Here is a 13941-nt window from a genome sequence, read left to right as displayed (position 1 = left end):
GTGACCAAACAAGGAATACATCCATAACATGTATATCATTTATATACACCTGAGCTAGACTTTCTAGTCTTTTCTTTCTTTCTGCCAAAATATCTTTTGTAGTTTCTCTTTTAGCTTTCCTCATTATTCAGAAAATACTTCACCTTCAATAACTTCTAGGTTTGTTGGTCAAATACCAATAACCTTGAGGTTCTTACTTTGAAGTTGATCATCATATGACAAGTGTTTCAGATTTCACTATTAGTAACTTTGTAATATGATGAACAATTTCACTCATAATTTTATCCATTATATCATGACGACTTTCCGAGACCATGTCTGTACATGTTAGGCTCGTAAAGTTTTAACCTTGGTATTCGCATGTGCAAATCTGGCTTGCACCCGTTGTATGCACACGTAGAATCTATCACACCCGATCATCACGTGATGCTTCAAAACGACGAGTCTTAGCAACGGTGCATACTAAGGACGATAACTTCATGGATATGCGAATATTATTAGTGCCCCAATAGTTGGAGGATTGTGACGCCTGACGTCTTCAACCTTCATACATTCCCATAAAACTTATGAGTTTATGTAGTCTCACCAAATTTATATTCTATCATCTTGCAATAAGGTCTTAGATATCACATATATCTCATACCTTGATTATTTCTGAAAACTAAATTTTCAGCTCCTTACTTTTCAAACCGATTTGAATTCAAGTTTCACGGAGACAAGATAACTTTAGGTACTCATTGAAACCATATAGCTCTTTGAATCAACAATGTGAGGTTTACTAAAAGTTTGCAATAGGACTTAATCAATTCTTGATTCTTTAACAATACGGTACCAATCCGTAAAGTTTCTTGTCAGATTTTAACAGTATTTCTATCTCAATAACAAGACTAGCGCATGGTAGAAAACGGATGCCAATACTACAAAATTAATTCAAAATACTACTCAGACTATGTTTATGATAATTAGTTCATGTTTTAATCTAATTACTAATGAACTCCCACTTAATACAACATCCCTCATAGTTGTTAAGTGGTACACGATCCAAATCCACTACACCAAAACCGATCATCACGTGAGATGATGTAGCTTCAATGGTGAACATCAACATGTTGATCATATCATCCATATGACTCGTGTTCAACCTTTCGGTTTCCGTTGTCCCGAGGCCATGTCTGTACATGCTAGGCTCGTCAAGCAAACCCAAGTATTCCGCGTGTGCAACATGGCTTACACCCGTTGTATGTGAACATTGAGTCTATCACATCCGATCATCACGAGATGCTTCGAAATGACGAACTGTGCAACGGTGCATACGAGGGGAGAACACTTTATTATCTTGATATTAATGTGAGGGATCATCTTATAATGCTACCGTCGCGTTCTAAGCAAAATAAGATGCATAAAGGATTAACATCACATGCAATTCATATGTGATATGATATGGCCCTTTAGTCTTTGCGCCTTCGATCTTCATCTCCAAAGCACGGACATGATCTCCATCATCAATGGGCATGATCTCCATCATCGTCGGCGTAGCGTCAAGGTCCATGGCGCCGTCTTCATGGTTGTTCACCTCATGTAGCAACTATTACAACTACTTTGAAATACTACTCAACATGAAATTTAAAGACAACCATAAGGCTCCTGCCGGTTGCCACAATACAATAATGATCATCTCATACATATTCATCATCACATCATGGCCATATCACATCACCAAACCCTGCAAAAACAAGTTAGACGTCTCTAATTTGGTTTGCATATTTTACGTGGTTTAGGGTTTTCGAGTGAGATCTAATCTACCTACGAACATGAACCACAACGGTGATACTATTGTTGTCAATAGAAAGAGTAAATTGAATCTTCACTATGGTAGGAGAGACAGACACCCGCAAAGCCACTTATGCAATACAAGTTGCATGTCGAACGTGGAGCAAGTCTCATGAACGCGGTCATGTAAAGTTAGCCCGAGCCGCTTCATCCCACCATGCCGCAAAGATGCAAAGTACTCGAACTAAAGACAACAAAGCATCAACGCCCACAAACAATTGTGTTCTACTCGTGCAACCATCTATGCATAGACACGGCTCTGATACCACTGTAGGGATTCGTAGCATAGAAAACAAAAATTTTCCTACCGCGAGAACGCAATCCAAGCCAAGATGCAATCTAGAAGATGGTAGCAACGAGGGGATGAACGAGACTAACCCTTGAAGAGTTCCAAAGCCTACGAGAGGAGGCTCTCGTTGCTGCGGTAGACGATCACTTGCCGCTTTCAAAAGCGCGTAGAAGATCTTGACGGTGCCACAATCGGGCAGCACCTCCGTACTCGGTCACACGTTCGGTGTTGATGAAGACGACGTCCTTCTCCCTGTTCCAGCGGGCAGCGGAAGTAGTAGATCCTCCTCGGAATCCCGACAGCATGACGGCGTGGTGGCGGTGTCGATGGAGAACTCCGGCAGGGCTTCACCTAAGCGTATGCGGGAGAAGTGGTGAGGAGGAGAGGCTAGGGTTTGGGGAGAGGGTGTGGCTAGGGCGCCGGCCATGGGCAGCCCTAGGTGGTGCGGCCAAGAGTGGCTGCCCCCTCCCTCTCCTCCTCATTATATAGGTGGAAATCCCCAAGAGTTGTAGTCCAAGTCTTCGAATAAGACCCCAACAACAAAACCTCCCATAGGTGGGAAACCTACTCAAGGGGGGAGTCCTACCCAAGGTGGGACTCCCACCTTTCCCTTAGGTGGGGTGGCCGGCCACCTATGGTGGAGTCCACCTGGGACTCCACCCCTTAGGGTTTGGCTGGCCATGCAAGGTGGAGTCCCTTCGGGACTCCACTTTCCACGGTGATTTCTTCCGGACTTTTCTAGAACCTTCTAGAACCTGCCATAAATGCACCGGATCATTTCCAAACTTGGAATATGACTTCCTATATATGAATCTTATTCTCCGGACCATTCCGGACCTCCTCGTGATGTCCTGGATCCCATCCGAGACTCCGAACAAAACTTCGAACTCCATTCCTTATTCCATATCTACTTAAACGACATCAAACCTTAAGTGTGTCACCCTACGGTTCGCGAACTATGTAGACATGGTCGAGATCTCTCTCCGACCAATAACCAATAGCGGGATCTGGAGATCCATAATGGCTCCCACATATTCAACGATGACTTAGTGATCGAATGAACCATTCACATACGATACCAATTCCCTTTGTCACGCGATATTTTACTTGTCCGAGGTTTGATCATCGGTATCTCTATACCTTGTTCAACCTCGTCTCCTGACAAGTACTCTTTACTCGTACCGTGGTATGTGGTCTCTTATGAACCATTCATATGCTTGCAAGCTATTTAGACGACATTCCACCGAGAGGGCCCAGAGTATATCTATCCGTCATCGGGATGGACAAATCCCACTGTTGATCCATATGCCTCAACTCATACTTTCCGGATACTTAATCCCACCTTTATAACCACCCATTTACGCAGTGGCGTTTGATGTAATCAAAGTACCTTTCCAGCATAAGTGATTTACATGATCTCATGGTCATAAGGACTAGGTAACTATGTATCGAAAGCTTATAGCAAATAACTTAATGACGTGATCTTATGCTACGCTTAATTGGGTGTGCCCATTACATCATTCACATAATGATATAACCTTGTTATTAATAACATCCAATGTTCATGATTATGAAACTAATCATCTATTAATCAACAAGCTAGTTAAGAGGCTTTACTAGGGACTCATTGTTGTTTACATAACACACATGTATCAATGTTTCGGTTAATACAATTATAGCATGGTATATAAACATTTATCATAAACATAAAGATATATAATAACCACTTTTATTATTGCCTCTTGGGCATATCTCCAACAAAAGGCACCTAGCAAAGTCAGTGGATCATTGTTCTTATCGAACACACAGTCTGAACAATAAGCTTTTGAATCTAGCTAGGCTGATATGTACAACCTTGTATCATCAAATTATTCAGCATAGTGTATCATTGTATCGCAGAAGCCAAATCGATATAAATAGTAGCTATGAGAATAGAAATCAAGCTAGCATGAGCCATGCATGCTTGCTGGCTAGGTCTAGCATCAGAGTAATGCATCCGCCGTTCATCATCCGCCAGTACAGATCGACCAAGCAAACAAAAAAAAATCAGCGTCGGCCTAAAGAGTCCATAAGCCAGAAATGCATGCTCGGTGTCCTCATATGTGATTATCGGCCGTGGATTGACCAATATCATATTTGAACGATTATTATTGCACACATTAGATCCAGTCCCAACCTCGCTAGCATGCGTGCATGTGTAGCCCGAGTCTTTACCATAGGATTAATATATACACTGGATGAGAGAAATAGTCTATATCAAACAATGCTAAGCAACCGGCAATACAGCTTAGATATAATAAAGATGTGACCGGCAACCCTAGTGATTCGGGGGAAACATACCGCCATTGCAGCCATGGACCGAGAGAATCGGGGATGCCGCGCCGCCTTAGTGGAGTTTTTAGGTGCGACGTCGCCGCATCCGTAGAGGACGGAGTCCAAGCCGCGTAGTCCGAGCGGTGGTGGACGCCGGTGGTGTAGGGAGATGACTCAGGGGAGATGGACGGCGAGGGATATGGGGAGATCTGAACATGAGGGGGCTGTGAGAAACTGAGAATGATACATCAGTAAGGGAATAAATGCGCGTGTCCCCCCGGTCAAAAAAAATGCGCGTTTCTTGGAGGAACGAAGCCAGGTACTGCAGGAATCCACACAGAAAACTTCACCCGGCGGGTCACTGGGCTTTATCAGTATCTGGTGGGGCCCGGACCTACATACCAGTGAGACAGGTCGTGTGGGTTATGATCCGATCAGTGTGCACACAGAAATTGCATTCAGAGCTAAGGGCCTCAGACTACGTTGTACTACACAGTATATCCGTTTCTTTTGGTAAAATGAAAACGATACTCCATCTGATCCTCATTACTTGATGATAAAATGGATGTCTCTACAACTAATATGTGTCTAGATACATCTATATGAGAGCGTCTGTGTTTGTAGTGTGTATCTAAAAAAATATGGATCGGAGAGAGCATTAAGAGGTGTCAAAAAAAACTGCAAACAAACATGGATGTAAGCAGTTGAGTATTAAACCAGTGCGTAAAATACCTTTATATCTCGACCATGTAACAATGAATATGAGAAGTTTTGGGGGTTTGACCATCTGCACTTGTGTTCGCTACAATCGTTCGCTACAATCAGATCAAAAAAATTGGTCACTTTTACACTTCCTAAAATAAAATGTATTTTTCCCTGAGATTTTACAAGCTCGTACAAGATAGCATTGACTACATATGGGATATATCACATTTACACTTACAAATCTATGAATATTTCAAAATGTTGAGCTCCATGTAGCTAGGTATAATACAAATCATCAGACCGCACATTGAAACTACCGCAGCATATCACAGTAAATTAAAGTAAAATAAAACATGTCTAACATATACTATATTAGCTAATTAACAAAGTCTCATCACAGTGTATCTGATCCCCAGTTCAGCTTAATACAAAAACCAAGTTCAGCATGAACATCAGCAGGGCACTACCCCAGGTCCAAAAGCAGCATCTAGTTAATTCAATAAAATATTGAGGTGTTTCTGATCCCCTCTTCCTAAAAGGACTGCAGATCATGCATGCAACTAAGGGTGATCAGCACAAAATATTACCCTCTGGGTGGAGGTGTTACAGTCGTAGATCAACACATTCATCAAGGAAGTGTCTTTCACCTCGAAGACGAGAATGTCATCGAGCTGCAGTTCATGCGCCTCTGCAAACCCGAACCAACCATCCTTCAAGACCAGTTCACCCTGGTACTCATCGATGTGCACATACCAGGCGCAGCCTACGCTGGTCTTGAGCTTGATAGGCCTGGGAAGAATCCCTTTCAGACATTGCTTGAATTCTCTGGGGATGACCAACATATACATGTCATCGTTGCCATCCAGTTGCACATAGAAGCGCGAGGGCTGAGGAGGGTCCGCCGAGTGACCAACCCGTTTAGGGCGGCCTTTCCCTCGCCCTTTTAATATACAACGTTAAATTGCTGCATCACGCCTGCCCGTCACCTTTGGCTTTTTGGCTAGTGAGTTTCTTTGAATTCTGAACTCGGGGGGGTGCAGAGGACATGTACAATCGACAGGCCTAAGACGTAGTTGCTCATTGACGTTGGAGCGAGTTTGCTTCTGCATCTAGTTAAGCACGGTATATATCAATCAACAGCATATAAATCAGAACGTAACATACATGGAGAAAATGCATCTAGCTATCTCTTTAATTAGTTTGCACAAAATCTAGCAGCAGCAAGACAATTTGATTTTACAGTGCGAGCAAGCTTTCAGACTTTCTGAAACAGGTAACATGGAGCATATATTTGTATGTTCAGACTGCCAAACCCTGCTCTGTGATGGATACTATTACTTAACATCTTTTTTTGCCAGAACTAGTACTTAACATCTACTGTTTCCCGTCATTAAAAAAACATTTGCAGAAGAATACTACTACTACGGTTTCCCATCATTAAAGAAAAAAGAACTTGTTTAAAACCCCAACTATCATTGACTACTTACACCTGCATCCTAGTGAGTTCAGGACAACTTACAGCCACTTTTGGTGGTGCCGCCACCGGAGAAGACCGTGCCGCGGGGGTTGGGGTCGGCGCAGCCGGAGAATCTGGTGCCGCCGCCAGGGAAATCAGTGCCGAGCCAGATCGTACTTCCAGCGGAGAAGAAAGCACCGCGAGAGATGGAACCGACGCTGCCAAAGAGTAAGAAACGGATGTACTCGTAGATCCTTCTCTAGTCACGATCTGGATAGAAGAGACTGGACGTCCATCAAGCTGCTGGAGGATGCGGTGGATCAAATCGGCTGAGTTCAGGAAATATCGGCGATGTTCATCTGTGTCGGCGGCCGTTACCGCCAGGCAGCTGCCGGTGGAGGGAGGAGGCGAGCCGTTCATGGCAGTCATTAGTGTAAAAGAGGTGAAGTAGGTGGGAGAGATAGAGGGTTTGGGACTGAAGTAATTGTAGTCTGCTCTCTCATTTTTACAAGCATGCGTCCTCAGACAGATTTTTTTTAGATGCGTACTCAGGCTGCTTTGTCAAACCAGGGCCTCAATGAAGCCCAGTTAACTATTTCTCCGCTAAAAGCGCGCTATAGCATATCTAGAGGGTCCACACATAGTAATTTTGCACGCTGTGGCGCTATTTGCGAAACAGCATGCTATATTGCCCTACTTCATAGTGTTAGCGCGCTATTTTTTTTAGGCAAGTTGCTTTCACTTTTTCGTGGTGATGAACTACAATCTGTTGGTTCCACTTCTAAGTCAGAAGATAATATCGCTAATGCTAATATGTTTTAATAAATAATTTATACTATGTTGTTGCCTTGTGAAATGTTGATGTTAGCCTTCTAAAATACTTGAGATCTATTTCTATATGTGGTTATGTATGTATGATTCAGTCACTTTTGGACTATATATATCTATTCGCTCTAGTAAAATTATTTATTTTTAGGCTATATTTAGTATTATTTTGAAAATGCAATTTAAAATATACCACACTATTACCACGATATAGCGTTCATATCGTTTGAAGGAGGCTGCCGCTAATTCATTTAGCACGCTATTTTCAACATTGGTTAAGACGCGTTTGGCGGCCTGCATCCAGGCTGATGGGGAAATACCGTACCCAAGTTCTTAAAAGATTGCAACTTTTAGCAGGAAAACATTAGGGCACGTCCAACACAGGCGCTACTGCAAGGGGCGTGAAACTCTTTTCACCAGTCCTAGCTACAGCAACGGAACCAACAGGAAGTCAGTCTGCCATCAGCAATTAGCGCTGTAAGGAGAGTACCTGGAGGATTTTACAATCTTTTGACATTCATTTGTTCTCTATTAGCGCCATATAGTATATAGAATTGTAATGCCCTTATACTCCTCTCAGCATTAAAAAAAGGTGTGCATATACTAATAATAGTTGCTGAAATGAAACTAAAAATAAACAGACATGCACAGTTTACGAAGGATGGAAATACAGAGTTCATCATCATCCGTTAAAATAAGATTAGATTACTTCAATGTGGGCTACATACACACTAAAATGAGTAAACAGACACACTGAAATGGGTCAAGGTATATAAGATTCAGAAAAAAGGAAGAGCATATTAAGATACGGAACAGGTTACTGAATTGTTCAAATATATCGTACAAAAAAGATTATTTTCTCCAGAAAGATTCATGGCTCAGTTTAGGGTTGCATCAACATGCGGATATTTTTCAGACTAGGCTTAAACCACATTGTCGCCTGTCGGGGAAATCCCCAACCTTCTTTTGGAAGGGTGATAACTCCCATGAGCTCATTTTCCCCTTGCTGCAGGTTACAACGACAAATACAACTAAATGCTGGTTCCCGAAATGCATAGTACGCGATGTACACACAATTTGACCTCATGAATGGAGTCAATGTTCCATCAGGAGCATTGCCATCATTTATCTTCAGGTTCATTGGATAATTCAGTCCAATGAACAGAGAGTGTGTGCCAAGGCTGTCAACTCGACTCCAATTGGGTCCAATCAGGGATAGATCTTTCTCAAAAATATGTATGACAGGGGCAGGACACTCCCGCAGGATAAGGCCATTACCATCATGCAGAACTTCTGCAGGCTCAAGGTGATCGTTGCTACGTATATACCGATCTTCGTGGATGATCATCAAGCGCTTGCCATCGGCTAATCGAGCTAAAAACCATCTGCCAAATGGATCCTCCATCGCTGATGGGATCACGAATGGCAGGGCAAGGTGTGCATCTGCATTGTAAACGGAGACAAAAAAAAATTAGTGTTTGAATGGCTCATGAAGACAATAATACTAGTAGCTGCAACTTCACATTTGTAGGATCAAATGGAGGATGCAGTCATTATACTTGTATAAAAACTCGAAGAAATAAAATTGTTCCCATTTGAGATGTATGTTAATTACACTCATATTCATTGATGGTAGATACATGTCTCAACCTTATCTGATCCATGATTGTAAAGCTTTGAGTACATCGAATATTCAAATAAATTGAAAGTTTGCATGCATCAATTGATGAAGAGGCCAGGGCTAAGCTCCTTATTCATATTCTGACAAGAGCATGCAGTAACTAATTCAGGAATGCATTCGTATACTGCAATAATCTGGTTTGGGTTGACAGATTTGTGCACTGCATATAGTACTGTAATTCGTTTGTAGCAATGGTTCAGTCAGGTTTGGATAATTAAATGGTGCACAGTCATTTGAAAGGTGAAAAAAATCTTATTGAGCAATTAGTTAATTCAGTTACAATATATCATGAATGGGCTTGATATTAAAATTTATTGCGAAGTATATCATATGGATTGAAGAATTACCGGCCTGTGATTGATCCCAGCAATATGTGGTGCCGATCCACCCATCCACCGCAACAATGAAGCCGTTGTGCTCGATGGCGTCACTGTAATCTACACCCCAACTAGCAAGAGAGAATAACCTCCACTCCTGGCTACCATTAGCCAGGTAAGCGAGTCCAGAATTGAATAGAGCGATGAGCTTGTAATCTGAGTAATGTCCAGCTTTTGTGCGCACTTCGCAAATTACAATCTTCAACAAAAACATGGCACGCCCATACGTCATGTACCTTTCAGGAGGCAAGTCGGGGAAGCCAATCCATTCCTTCCGAAAAATGTTGCAAGTTTCCGACGATGGTAGGGAGATTTCTTGGTGCGTGTAGATGTTCGCGAGGAACCAGTTCCCACCACTGTCCACGCCGGCGATCCAGTCGCCGTTCATGCCAACCCAGAATCTATTGTCCATGAACGGCAGGATGGCTGTGCGCCGAGGATGGTCGAGGGGCACAACGTGGTACACCGTGTGGTGCGCACTACTATCATCATAGTGCCAATGGGCAGAATCGGGCATCAGCAAGCAGGGTCCATCCCAATGGTGTAGATTCATGTTGTCGGCGACATGGCGGCACAGCGTTTTGGAGCATGCGGCCAGCCGGACGTCGACTGTAATGTCCAGACTCTGGGCAATGAGATTGAACAGCTCGGCAGGGAGCTTCCCCCAGTCGCCATACAGCTGGTCGTCGTTCGATGCCGCCATGGAGACGAGATGGATTTAAGAGGGCGGAAGCAAGTATGTGTGATTGGAGATTTGTAGGAGAGTCGAGCGGGAAGGAGGAGTGCTGCGGTTCTGCGGAGGGGTGAGGAGAGAAAGCTATGCAAATGGGAGATCTAGAGGATGAAAAAATTTGCTAGCAGCGCTTGGCGAGTGGAGAACGATGATGGAAGTGGAGAGCCAAGGATGGAAACGATGGAGGTGAAGAGTAGGAGTGGATATGTCTTTTTTTATTCTTCAGCAGCTGCATCGATGCGCCGAGTAAAACTTCGGCTAGGATAGCACGCCACTACGTCCTGGTGCAGTTACTGTCCCGTCAAATCAGTTTGACCATAGAAATGGTTTCTTTATTAGTACAGTATAACTTAATTTTTTCGAACAATATATACTACTCCATTTAATATACTCACTCCGATTCATATTACTTGTCAGATGATATGGATGAATCTTGAACTAAAATGTGTCTAGATATATCCATATTATAGTCAACTAATATGAATCAGAGTTTGTTTGGTTCAAAGGATTTCTAAAGGTATCTTGTACAGAGTAGGATTTTTACACATAGGGATTTTTCCTATAGAGCTTGCTTGATTCAAAGGATTGAGAACCCTCCAAAATACCTATGGATTGCTTTCTCTACAATCCTATCTCTTGGTAATATTGCTATGTGTCTATAACAACTATGAAATGAACTCAATCTCAATAGAAATTTCGTTTGTCTTTCCTAATCAAACAACTAGTTATTTTATGTCTTCGTTTACAAATTAAGATAATTTTTAGGTTATAGATAATCATCGAGCTTATGTGATCATCTTTTATGATCAAACTTACTTGATCAGCCGCGGAGGCGCAAAGGAGCAGTGGTGTGCATTAATACGGCCGCATGGGGAAGGCACAGCTAGCGACGATGAGACGTATCGCCAGCATTGGCCTAGGGAACCGTCGCCACCATTAATAAAAGCTATCCCTTTGGGCACCATGTCTCCCACTACTCGTGTCACGCGCGCATGTGGGTTACGGATGGATGGGCTGGGGAAGCCGGACAGAAAACATGACAACAAGGGGGGAAATGAATAAAAATAATACAAAGTCGAAAATATTTTGAAAAATAAACTTTGTAAGAAACTCCATGCGTTTAGAAAATGCGAAGGCAATATGTTGAAACACGTCTAGACCACGTCTAGAATGGATTGAGCTTCAGTGACTTTGCCAGCCCACAAAGTCACTGACTTTGTGTCACTTACAAGTGGAGCCATGTGGGGCCCACATAATGAAGGGTTCCACCTGACCCTACTTGTAAGTGACACAAAGTCAGTGACTTTGTGATCTGGCAAAGTCACTGAAGCTCAATCCGTCTAGAACCACCGTCCCAGAACTTAAGGATTAAATTGATTTTTCGAAAGTCAAACTAAGTTAAGTTTGACTAAGTTTTTACCAAAAGCATTAATATGCAAGATACAAAATCAATATTATTAGATAGAAAATAAATTATATTTTCATATGGTGTCTACAAAATATTATATGTGCTGATAGATTCTTTTAAGAGTTTGGTCGAACTCTACTTGGTTTGACTTTTCAAGATAAATATACTAAGCTTTAAGCATTGGAAGGGAGGTATTTTTCGAAGCACCTACATGTCTTTAGAAGACAAAAGAAAACATGGAGTAAGGTTGTTTTTTGTGCAAAAGTTTACGTCAAAATCTGGTTATTTGTGTAAAAAGAATCTCAAGTTGTGTTATGTGCAAAAACTGCACCAATAAGTGGTGGTATGTGCAATTTCCTCCGTCACACAAAAGGCAAGCCATTGATACATAATTAATTGTGAATAATTACAAAAGTAGTAGGCAACTAATAAGCGCACATGATTAAACTGCTATGCGAGATCTTCAGCCACCAGAAGTCGTTCCCGCGCCTCTCTAGCATTGAAAATCACGCGTTCTGTGACTTCCATCAAAGAGACAAGCTGAGCTTTGATCCGTTCTCCCAGATGAATGGCCTCGTCACAACTCCTACGAGCACAGGCCGTGATCTCATCCACTTCTAGGAAAGACACCGCCTGCCTGTACCGAAATATCTTGATCCCTAACTCTCTGTTCTCCTCCCGCATGCTGGCAAGATCCAACTTCATCCTCCGACAGGATAAGCAAGGGGAGTGATCCTGCCAAAGGTAACAACAAACATATCGAGCTTTACCGGCAAACGAAGGGCACAAATTGGCTGATTAACGAATGTGGTCACAAACATGTAGGACAGACTTAAGTGGTGTCTACATGTCAGTGACTCGAAGTACCCAAAAACCAGCAACCCAAAGTCAGCTAATATTAACTTCCGTCTTCAGCTCCTTCATCCTCTTGAACGGCGGGGAAGCTGGCAACTTATCTTCTTCTACGACTTCTCGCTGGAACCTGACGTCGAAGGATGAGAGATCCTGCGAACGGACGTGCTGCGCCTGCGCGTGCGATTCACCAGGGCGCTTCTGGCGTAACTCGGAGTTCTCGGCGCCGAGATGCGGAAGTTCCGCTCCCGGGGCCTTGTTGACCCTAAGCCGAGATAGCTCCTGTGTAAGCCGATGAAAAACGTTCAAAATGTTACAGATCAGTCATATCATTACCAGTGCAAACGAGGTAAGTGAATCTCCGGGATCTCGCCCAACGACCGCGGTTGGTCCAATGGCACCACATCTTCTCCGAGATTGACTAACTCCTTTACATCATCTTCTCCGACATTGACTATCTCCTTTACATCATCTTCTGCTCCGAGCTTGACCATCTCCTTTACATCATCTTCTACTGCGAGCTTGATCATCTGCCTCTGATACGTCTCCGACGTATCGATAATTTCTTATGTTCCATGCCACATTATTGATGATATCTACATGTTTTATGCATACTTTATGTCATTATTATGCGTTTTCCGGAACTAACCTATTGACGAGATGCCGAAGGGCCAGTTCCTGTTTTCTGCTGTTTTTGGTTTCAGAAATCCTAGTAAGGAAATATTCTCGGAATTGGACGAAATCAACGCCAGGGTCCTATTTTCACACGAAGCTTCCAGAAGACCGGGGGAGATACGAAGTGGGGCCACGAGGTGGCGCCACACTAAGGCGGCGCGGCCAGGCTAGGGCCCGTGCTGCCCTGTTGTGTGGGTCCCTCGTGACTCCACCGACCTTGCCATTCCGCCTACTTAATGTCTCCGTCGCGAAAACCCTACCACGTTCGACGAAACCAGAGAAAACCTTCCAGAGCCGCCGCCATCGCGAAGCCAAGATCTGGGGGACAGGAGTCTCTGTTCCGGCACGCCGCCGGGACGGGGAAGTGCCCCCGGAAGGCTTCTCCATCGACACCACCGCCATCTTCATCAACGCTGCTGTCTCCCATGAGGAGGGAGTAGTTCTCCATCGAGGCTCGGGGCTGTACCGGTAGCTATGTGGTTCATCTCTCTCCTATGTACTTCAATACAATAATCTCATGAGTTGCCTTACATGATTGAGATTCATATGATGATGCTTGTAATCTAGATGTCATTATGCTAGTCAAGTGAATTTTACTTATGTGATCTCCGGAGACTCCTTGTCCCACGTGTGTAAAGGTGACAGTGTGTGCACCGTGTGGGTCTCTTATGCTATATTTCACAGAATACTTACTCGCTGTTATGAATGGCATAGTGAAGTGCTTATTTATATCTCTTTATGATTGCAATGTGTTTTGTATCACAATTTATCTGTGTGCTACTCTAGTGATGTTATTA

Source organism: Lolium perenne, chromosome 2 (genome assembly GCF_019359855.2).
Source record: "Lolium perenne isolate Kyuss_39 chromosome 2, Kyuss_2.0, whole genome shotgun sequence".
Taxonomy (NCBI): domain Eukaryota; kingdom Viridiplantae; phylum Streptophyta; class Magnoliopsida; order Poales; family Poaceae; genus Lolium; species Lolium perenne.
Note: the sequence above shows the minus strand (reverse complement) of the source record.